The sequence below is a fragment of the Amphiura filiformis genome, chromosome 19 (genome assembly GCF_039555335.1).
Source record: "Amphiura filiformis chromosome 19, Afil_fr2py, whole genome shotgun sequence".
NCBI lineage: Eukaryota > Metazoa > Echinodermata > Ophiuroidea > Amphilepidida > Amphiuridae > Amphiura > Amphiura filiformis.
The window spans coordinates 41,921,135-41,932,429 of NC_092646.1; positions in this window are offsets into that span (position 1 = coordinate 41,921,135).

Consider the following 11,295-nt stretch of genomic DNA (forward strand, 5'->3'; position numbering starts at 1 on the left):
ACGAGGAATGTTCAAACAGACTTGGAAATCAGTTTATATAGCGAGTAAAGCTGTTTTTATGCTCCGTCGCTGAGCGACGAGCGGTTGATATTTTAGCCAATCAGGTGCATACTTTTCACAATGCAACAAAAAGCGCTCTACCTCATTGGATTTTAAGCCAATCGCTAGTTGTTGAGCGATGTAGTATAAATTGAGCTAAGCGAGGCTTCGGCTATCACATAACCATGCTAATGTGATCGCCCGATTATACGCGGCGAAATGCGCTAGTCCAGTTGAATTCCATACACCCCCTATGGAAGACATGACCTTAATCTCCCACACTGCAGGGAGTGTGAATTTCAAATGGAGTCACCCATTCAGGAGGTACTCCAATTTGAAATTCACACCCCCTATGTGGGAGATTAAGGTCGTGTCTTCCATAGAGGGTGTAAGGATTTCAACTGGAATAGCCCAAAGCGCAGAGATCCGAGAGTGTAAGATATCTTTGGAATTTCTTATTAGTTTTCAAGAACAATGTTAGATTTTTCCAAACATGATCATGATGATAGTAGTGTTATTTTGATATGCGTTATACATTTTCAGATTTTGGCATTTGCTAAGAAAAATGTATGACCTTATCAGCGCCTTATTTTATAGCAGTTATTCTCGGTTATCACTATCTATACGTATATTTATACCATTAAAAACGCGTGTATGATCTTATCATGTCCTTATTTTATAGCAGTTATTCTCGGTTATCATTATCTATATTTATACCATTAAAAAATGCGTAACTGGAGACAGTTTATTCTTCTGCTTACATCATAATAAGCAATTTATATTCTGAGAAAACTTTGCACCATTCATATTTCTTTCTTGTCATTTGTCCTACATCAGAAAGAGTTGATGAAAACTGACGATGAAATCTACCTCTCTTTGTTTTAATTTTATACAATTTTAATTAACTATCCCAAAACTGTCAATGAACTTCGATATCAAATTAATTATTGGTAAGACCTTTAATTGGAATCATCGCAAAACCCAACCTATACAATAACATAGACTTGATGACACCTTCATGCTTGTCAATTCGCCTATAAATAGATAATAACTGATAATAACATTGTTATAACAATGTTTACTAGTTTTAGGTTGATCAATGTTGTGTGTCGACCATGAACTTATTGCACCTTTACGCTATCAATTATAACTCTCTACCTTTTCTTCCTTCCCGAACCAAAATGCAATATCTACTCTGTTATTCACTTATAGATACACCTTTTTGCTTGGAATGGTATTCTGGTTATTATCCAACGCTATATAGAGTTCACCTGTACTTAGCTCGTCCCAAACCAGTATAATGATATATTTATTTCACATTACATCGCACTTCCGCTGAGCTTGTACCAATTCTTCCTGTCATGATATGGTAATTAGCCTACATGCGAAATGTGTGTAACAAATAAAATGTCATTTTTGTTAACTTACAAATTTTCAATAAAAGGACGTAGGCTATGTTTACAATAAAATACGCATTCACGAGACTGGTCTTTGGAATGAATATCGCAGTTATTCAATCGCCTCATTTACAAACCGCCATCAAAATCATCTCTATCATTTACGAATCGCGAAAGACTGGTAACGCTAGAATGCTACAAAAAGTTAAACACACACGTATATCCACCCCTCCTTCCCTATCACACAGCAAAACACAAAAAAGAAACAATACAATTGGTTCAATCTAGATGTATGTTCAACTTTAAAAATACATCCCTCTCGATGCTTTCTTTATTAGTTAGATAGCAGAATATAATCCTTTTCGCTATGCTATCTTCGGTAGATAGCAAGATAACCAATACAGCACTGCTATCTTAAAAAATACACTCAATTTGAAAACAATGTATGTGTTTTCCCAGCTGTATTTTGCACTAATCGGTCAATGGCGGACATGATTACATAAGTTTTCACTGGTTTAACATTATATAAATCTGAGTTTTATGTTAAAATCACGGTCTATGCTCCCTCCCATGCATACAGACCATTATCAATAAACACGTAAGGGAATACGTTATGAATAGTGTAATATTATTGTACATTATGTATGATTGCATGCTTCCATTGACTGCAGTATGTACGTTATATTTTTATTGACAGTTCACAACAAATCCATATCATAACACAATACTAAAGTACATTGCCACTGCTAAGTGTTGTGGAAAATGCATGGACCATGTCAAAAGGCTGCCTCGAGTACTTTTTACACTGAAATCATATGTAACTAAAAGTCATCGTTACTTGGGAGTAGCAAAATTCCAATACATATCTTAACTCTCTTCACGCGGGTGTTGACTGCAGACGACAATTTTTTTAAATCAAATATTTCAGAATTGTACATTTTCATAACTATATTTGGAATCAGCATGAAAAATAAATTAAAATGAGTACAAACAAGCCTAGTATTGGTTCAGTGGTTCTTAAAATAGCTCTTAATATTTTGAGAACACATCTCAAAACTTGGACCTTTTATGTTAACATTATGATGGTTTATAAAGCAACGTATCCCGCACCATCGTGACGCTATCTTCAGTAGATAGCAAAATATCTAGCTCTTTTAATATGCTATCTTCTGTAGATAGCAAAATATCTAACTCTTTTAAGGGATCTAAAATGAGCGTTTATTGCGTTTCGACAGTATTTTTTGTGGGACATGAGAGCACCTCGGACCTATCGAATTGCATTCTGAATACGAAGCATGTCTTTCTGATATCAAATAATTTTCATTTTTGAAAATCACAATATAATACAAATTTTATGACAAATTATAAAAATTTGATATTTTTCAAATTTTGATATATAACAGTCCTCGAAGTAAATTATATAAATCTAATGATATATTCTTAAAGTGTATGTAGCAGGGAGGAAAAGCCGACGGTCAATTGAAAATGTTGACCTTTCATATTGAAGATATGGATTTTTTCCCAAAAGACCTAATTTTTTTGGTGTTTTGGGAACAAAATCCATATCTTCAATACGAAAGGTCAAAATTTTCAATTGATCGTCGGCTTTTCATCCCACCTACATACACTTTAAGTATAAATCATCAGATTTATAAAGTTTACTTCAAGTACTGTTAAATATCAAAAATATCAATTTTAATGATTTGCCATAAAATGTGTATTAAATTGCGAATTTCAAAAATCAAAATTATTTGATATCAGAATGACATTCTTCGTATTCAGAATGCAATTCGATATGTCTGATGTGCTCTGATGTCCCAAAATAAATACTGTCCAAACGTTCATACCCCAGCCCTTAATATGCTATCTTCTTTAGATAGCAAAATATCTAGCTCTTTTAATATGCTATCTTCTGTAGATAGCAAAATATCTGGCTCTTTTAAGATGCTATCTTCAGTAGATAGCAAGATATCTAACTCTTTTAATATGCTATCTTCTGTAGATAGCAACATATCTAGCTCTTTTATATGCTATCTTCTGTAGATAGCAAAATATCTGGCTCTTTTAATATGCTATCTTCTGTAGGCCCCCTAGATAGCAAAATATCTGGCTCTTTTAATATGCTATCTTCTGTAGATAGCAAAATATCCAGCTCTTTTAATATGCTATCTTCTGTAGATAGCAAAATATCTGGCTCTTTTAATATGCTATCTGCAGTAGATAACAAAATATCTAGCTCTTTTAATATGCTATCTTAGATAGCAAAATATCTAGCTCTTTTAATATGCTATCTTCTGTAGATAGCAAAATATCTAGCTCTTTTTTGCTATCTTCAGGTGATAGCAAGATGACCGATAGAGTCTCAATAGTACACAGCATTGAACAATGCAGTAGGTAGGGAGAAATGTGATATTTATTCAGCAGATAGCAACAATTTGCAGCATAAGTGCAAGCTATCAATATCATCAGTAGATAGTAATATACTCGTACACAACCATATCTTCAGTAATCAGGAAGATATTTAATTGATTCAAGTTATTAGTAGATATAAAAGGTCATTTAAGGGGGTACTACACCCCTGGCAAATTTTGTGCCTATTTTTACATTTTTCTCAAAAAATATAGCGCATTGGTGTAAGTAATATATGTATATTATAGGGCAAGGACTACAACCATTGAACTACTGCACTGAAAATTCAGCAACTCAAGGCAAGTAGTTATTGATTTATTGATCAAATATTGGTTTTCCCTCATTTTTGGCTGTAACTCCACAACTGTTGTGTGTGCTGAAATAAAATTTCCAGTGCAGTAGTTGTAATCCTTGCCCCTATAATATACATATCTTACTTGTCACCAATGCGCTTTAATTTTTGAGAAAAATGCAAAAATAGGCCCAAAATTGGGCAGGGGTGTAGTACCCACTTAACACACTGCTTTACGCTCACTCTGTTATATTCAGTATTTTATGTGACAACATCTCCAATATACATAGCAATATAAGCAACAACGTCGTCATGCTATAGAAATCGTGAAGTACCGGGTAGGTTACAACATTACATGATATAACATCTATACATGAAAATCGCAACAAATCAGTGGTTTAAAAAAAGATATCATCACCGCGTCTTGTTTGATATTACTTTGTTTTCTGTTGACCTTTTGCATTTATACTGAAACCTCTTAATTTAAGTGATCTTCAAGTTTGTAATATAATGATAAAGTGATGCAGAACGAAGAAATTATACAGCATGTGGCTTCGCTTTGCACTCTTTGTACCACTGGGGAGTATTGCTATTGAGTTAGCTTGAAATTTCCCTGGACAAGGAACTTACTTCTAATTGTCTCGTTGTAACCCGTAAAAAAACTGCAAGGCTGCTAAGGTCAATGGTGGAAAGTCTAGGGTGTGCGCTCTTGCAGCTGCAAGTCCCTGTTATGTTTAATGGTTTATGGAATGATGTGGGACCGTTAACGACACCTGTAAAGTGTGCTGAGGCTTGTGGATCAACGTCTAGGCGTTGTGCCTGTGCGTAGCGCACTATAAATCACTGTTTTTTCTCTTTTCTTTTTACTGCAGCCGGTACTATAATTCTCCTTCGTGTTCGGTCATATTACTTAATTTTACGGTAAATTATACATCTACGTCTACTTCTATGCTACTACTCATAGAAACCTGTTCAATATCTGAACGAGGACTTAGGTGCGGTGTTTACAACAGTGGACTCTGTCTGTGCAAAAGTGCTCGCCAAATTTACAGGTGCTGGTTTGGTACAAGCATTGAAGCAGCTATTAATGAAATTACATTTTTAAGCATAACTTTGTTCAGTTCACTGCAAAAGACATAATTTAAGGTGTCGCTCCCTGGACCCAAATAATAGAAAGTGTGTTGATATTGGTATGGTATATTGTTGAGTATGTTTGTTTATTGATAACGTCCGCTATAGTGTATAAATAAATGCATTCGTGTGATAGTTTGAGTTCGATAATTATTGCTGTTATTAAAGCGGTATTTTAAAGTGCATATTTATTGTTCCGTGCTTGCTATAAATTGTAATTTTAATAAAGTACGCAGCACTACAAGAATTGAGTATTGTTGTTATTGTATATAAGTGTTTTCAAAGCAGTACAATATGCCTTTGTGATAGTTTGATGTTGTTCGGCGTTGATTTCATTTTCGCCTAAAAACGCTCATAACATGTTATTATTAACTCTCTCCCTGCAGACGACAAGTCTCAAATTTTCTTTCAGAATTCACGAATTTCGGAATTGTTCATTGAAATGACCATATTTGGAATCAGCATGAAAATTACATTAAAATGAGTACAAACAAGCCTAGTATTGCTTCAGTTGTTCTTAAGATACCTCTTAATATTTTGAGAAAATATCTCAAAACTTAGAATTTTCATGTTAACACTCTCCACGCGGGTGTCGACTGCAGACCACAAGTTTCAATTATTTAAAAAAAATTCAAACATTTTAGAATTACAAATTTTCATGACCATATTTAGAATCAGCATGAAAAATGCATTAAAATGAGTACAAACAAGCCTAGTATTGGTTCAGTTGTTCTTTAGATAGCTCTTGATATTTTGAGAAAATATTTCAAAACCTGGAATTTTTACGTTGAAGTCTATCATGGCACATACAGAGCATTAATGGCCAGCATGCAAATTACTAACGATGAATGAAATGGCAATGATAATATATAACTTGCTGTCATTACTAAAACATGTTCAAAAACAAAATGTATTTCATTGAGCTAATATTTTTGCTTGAAATGAGAATGCAATAAAAATTGTAGTGTGAGAAAGTATCAGTGTTGGTTCAATGCTCAGGGCGATTTAATGAGCTATTCCGGTTGAAAACCACCACCCCCTATGTTAGACATTACCTTAATCTCCCACCCAAGGAGTGTGAATTTCAAATTGGTTACATGAATGGTTGAGTTCATTTTAAATTCATACTCCTTGTGTGGAAAATTAAGGTCATGTCTTCCATAGAGGGTGTATGGGTTTTAACTGCAATATCCTAATATGAAACAATAGTCTATAAGCAAGTAATGTACAAATATTAATGCATCACTGTACGAAAATCCATTATCAAGTTTGAAATTTATTATCATAAACTGTGCGATGATAGTAAAAGACAGATAGCAGCAATAGAAATTTAATACTAAACTATCTCTAATAAAGATGTTGCAACATGATGTACTTGACTTTAAAGTAACCATGGTAACGTATACCGCCACTGCATGTACAATATACACCTGCCCAACACATTTAGCCATATCTGATGCGGATAGCATTAAAATACGCGACATATCTGTCAACATAATGTAGCTCGACCTTTGGGCAACAATTCATGATTATAATTTTGATGATGATTATTCACCGAAGAATAATGCAACACTTTTAAAATACTTTGCTATCTACTGAAGATAGCACCATATAGAACCCACTGAATTGTTGTTTTTTACAGAATGCAGCATCATCGCAATATTTATATCCACCATGTATACTGAAGATAACACCGATGCAACATTTGCATGAATATAGCACAAAAACGGTCAATACATTGTTTTCTGCTGACGAATTAGGAGTTTGAAATTACTAAATATCTTGTTATATTCTGACAAAAGCTCCCTCATTGCAATAATAGCTATCTGTTTAAGATGATACAATCGAACACTTGATCCGTGTTTGTTATCTACTGAAGATAGAGCATAAATCGCTAATTTGGATCTTGAAAGTCTTTAAAAATATCTTGCTACCAATTACAACGTTCATTAAATTGCTATATTCAATGAAGATAGCACCATGGCAGCACTTAATACAATGCTATCTGTCGAAGATAGCACCATCACATCACTTAACACATTGCTATCTACTGAAGATAGCACCACCACAACATTTAACACATTGCTACATGCTATTTACTGAATATAGCCCTATCGCAACACGTAACACATTGCTATCTACTGAAGATAGTACCATCACATCACTTAACACATTGCTATCTACTGAAGATAGCACCATTTTACCACTTAACACACTGCTATCTACTGAAGATAGCACCATTACACCACTTAACACATTGCTATCTACTGAAGATAGCACCATCACAACACTTAACACATTGCTATCTACTGAAGATAGCACAGTCACAACATTTCACACACTGCTATTTACTGAATATAGCCCTATCGCAACACGTAACACATTGCTATCTACTGAAGATAGTACCATCACATCACTTAACACATTGCTATCTACTGAAGATAGCACCATTTTACCACTTAACACACTGCTATCTACTGAAGATAGCACCATTACACCATTTAACACATTGCTATCTACTGAAGATAGCACCATCACAACACTTAACACATTGCTATCTACTGAAGATAGCACAGTCACATTTCACACACTGCTATTTACTGAATATAGCCCTATCGCAACACGTAACACATTGCTATCTACTGAAGATAGTACCATCACAACACTTAACACATTGCTATCTACTGAAGATAGCACCATCACATCACTTAACACATTGCTATCTACTGAAGATAGCACCATCACAACACTTAACACATTGCTATCTACTGAAGATAGCACAGTCACAACATTTCACACACTGCTACATGCTATATACTGAATATAGCCCTATCGCAACACGTAACACATTGCTATCTACTGAAGATAGTACCATCACATCACTTAACACATTGCTATCTACTGAAGATAGCACCATTTTACCACTTAACACACTGCTATCTACTGAAGATAGCACCATTACACCACTTAACACACTGCTAGCTACTAAAGATGGCACCATTGCAACACGTAACACATTGCTATCTACTGAAGATAGCACCATTACACCACTTAACACACTGCTAGCTACTAAAGATGGCACCATTGCAACACGTAACACACTGCTATCTACAGAAGATAGCACCATTACACCACTTAACACACTGCTAGCTACTAAAGATGGCACCATTGCAACACGTAACACACTGCTATCTACTGAAGATAGCACCATGCATTGAAACTCAATTAAAACATTGCTATCTGCTGAAGAAAGCATTTTGAAAGAACTAACTATTTTAGTATCTACTGAACTATTACCATTGCAACAGTTGTAATAATACATTCTTACTCTTAAAAAACCACACCACACCACAGGAACACCTAATAACACGATCTATGTATAACATTTTAGAAGCTCTACTAATATGTGGCAGTTCTTTTAACGTTATCAATTATGCATTCATTAATCAATACTATTGATCGAATTATTCACTGATTAAGGGATCAATAAGTAAACTTATCGGCTTAACTAACTATCCGCATAGTTACATCATCATGAGTCCACCCACACAGAGCAAATTCTTTCTCCTACCATGCCTACTCTATTTTCCCCATCCGATGAATTTCAATCAACATTACGATGCGAACCACTTCCTACATCCATACCCCACATCCCTAACCCTATTCATCACATAGCTAAGACAATATAATCACCTCCCAGCCATGTTTGCTTCTAAACAACACCTTCCCTGCAAATCGAACGTAGCACCCCACTCTATATTCTTCCCTCATCCTCCCAGACATGCCGATGCATCAAATCCAAGCTTGATCGCGCATATGTTATGCTTCTACGATGTAGTTGGCCTCGTTCCTCCTTCTTTTTTTTCTTTCTTCCCATCAATACACCTTGTTTCATGATTTTTCTACCCTTCAGGTACATTAACACCTTTCCATCTATCACTATAACCCAAAATGATCGCATCTCCAACGGCAACTTTCAATAACCTCCGTTCATTAAGCATAGCTTAAAAGTTGACCTCAAGTTGTGGAATATGAGTTTTTGTACCCAACACATCAAAAGGTCATTTTTTAGTGTAGAACCCTATTGGGCTATTGGGGTTAAAGAACTGTGTACAGACAGATGAGCATGTTTGACATTTATAAACCAAAATGATCGCATCTCCGACGGCAACGTTCAATAACCTCCATTCAAAGAGCGTAGCTCAAAATTGACCTGAAATTGCGGAGCACGAGTTTTTGTACCCAACACATGCAAAGTTCATTCTTTGAGTGTACAACCCTATTGGGGTTAAAGAACTTTGTACTCGCAGTTGAGCATGTTTGGGACTCATGTATATTGCTAACTTTGTGCTTTCAAATGCACAATTTTTCCTCAACTCCCCTATATTTCCATTAGAAAGCCAGCAGCCTTTCTACAGTTTCAATTTTACTTGCAAAGTGCCCAGTTTATTTCTTTCCCCGGTCAATCGTTGAACTCAAGTGTATTGGCATTTGGCTAGTGTTTCTCAGGTATTTCTAGTCTAAAAAAGTACCTCGCCGGTAGCGATATATAAGAAAACTAGCAACCAGGATAGTATATAATCAATACCCCAGCATCTGATATATATTTTTTTTCTTGATATACATGATGTTCGAATTGTTGGAAGCGGAAACGTAAAACCAATGTGAAGTGTGAGATGTATTTCGCATCGTTGCTGTTTAATGGCCCGTTTGGAAATCTGTTGCACGTATAATGTCGGTGTGATGTAATTTACCCTCTAAACACGATATGACCAAATACAAATAAAATTTGATAAAACTTTTAAAATGTTGCATCTCAAATTGCCATACGTGTAGTTTTAGCATAAAAATGCATCAAAAATGAGTACAAACGTGCCTAGTATCGAATCAATATTTCTTAAAACACATCGGGGTTTTTTAGAAAGCAACTTCTAAAACCAATTTCGCTCACCTGCCGGCGATAGTACACCAAACACGCCGTGTACATTACAATCGTAAATTTCATCAACTATGTCTCGCTCGCTTATGTAGCTGGCCAAAAGTAAAAGTCTACAGATACATTTACATGACAGCTGAAAATTTAGAACTTTTTCCCTTTCATCTGTCAACTTGTATTTAAATTGAAACATGTCAGTGAACCAACCCAAGTTATATCGGTTGAGAATAATGTTAAAGTAGACAAAAAAACACAACACCGGAAAAAAACAAGTAGTTTGCTCGCCTGGGATGATTTGAATATCTTGCTCACGTTTTTAGTAATAAAAGAAATGAAAGAAAACTGCCTTGACTGAGAGAATTTAAGTCGTGAAAAGTTTTATAAGATACACTGTGGCATTTCGTTTTGGTTGAAAAGACGTGTTTTTGTTTCCAATGCTTTTAAAGCAGGAAAAGGAAACGTGATTTGAAATAGAAGTGTGTTTTTTAGTGTACCAAGTATTTTTGTGTCTTTCATTGACTTTTATTGGTTGAAAACAAAACAAAAAGATACCAATATACTCACGAGGGTAGCATACTTAACATAACTAGTGCTGTTACATGTTGGTTTCCTGGAAAGAATAAATGTAGGCAATTTGATGTGTCGTCATCTCAATGTCAGTGATAATTTTTCTATGTCAGTCTTCATTGGGCGATTCCGTGTAAAATCCACACTCCCCCTGTGGAAGATTTTGGAAGTATCTTCCACAGGGGAAGTATGAATTTTAAATGGAATGAACACATTAACAGCTCCATTTGTAATTCACCCTTCCCCAGCGGAAGATTCAGGCTGAATCTTTCTCAGAGGGCGTATGATATTCAAATGGAGCGGTCTATAGTTTATCCCATTTGAAATTCATACTCCCTCTGGAGAAAATATTTTCAAAATCTTCCACAGAGGAGTGTGGATTTTAAATGGAATAGCCCATTTTTATGAAGAAAACAGCGGAGAAGAGTAGTGTTCCCCGCTCATATAGAGTATGATAACGCAGCACCCGAATTAATTTTGCTGTCTTCAGTAGATAGCAACGTAGGTGATAAACTAAGTCGCTG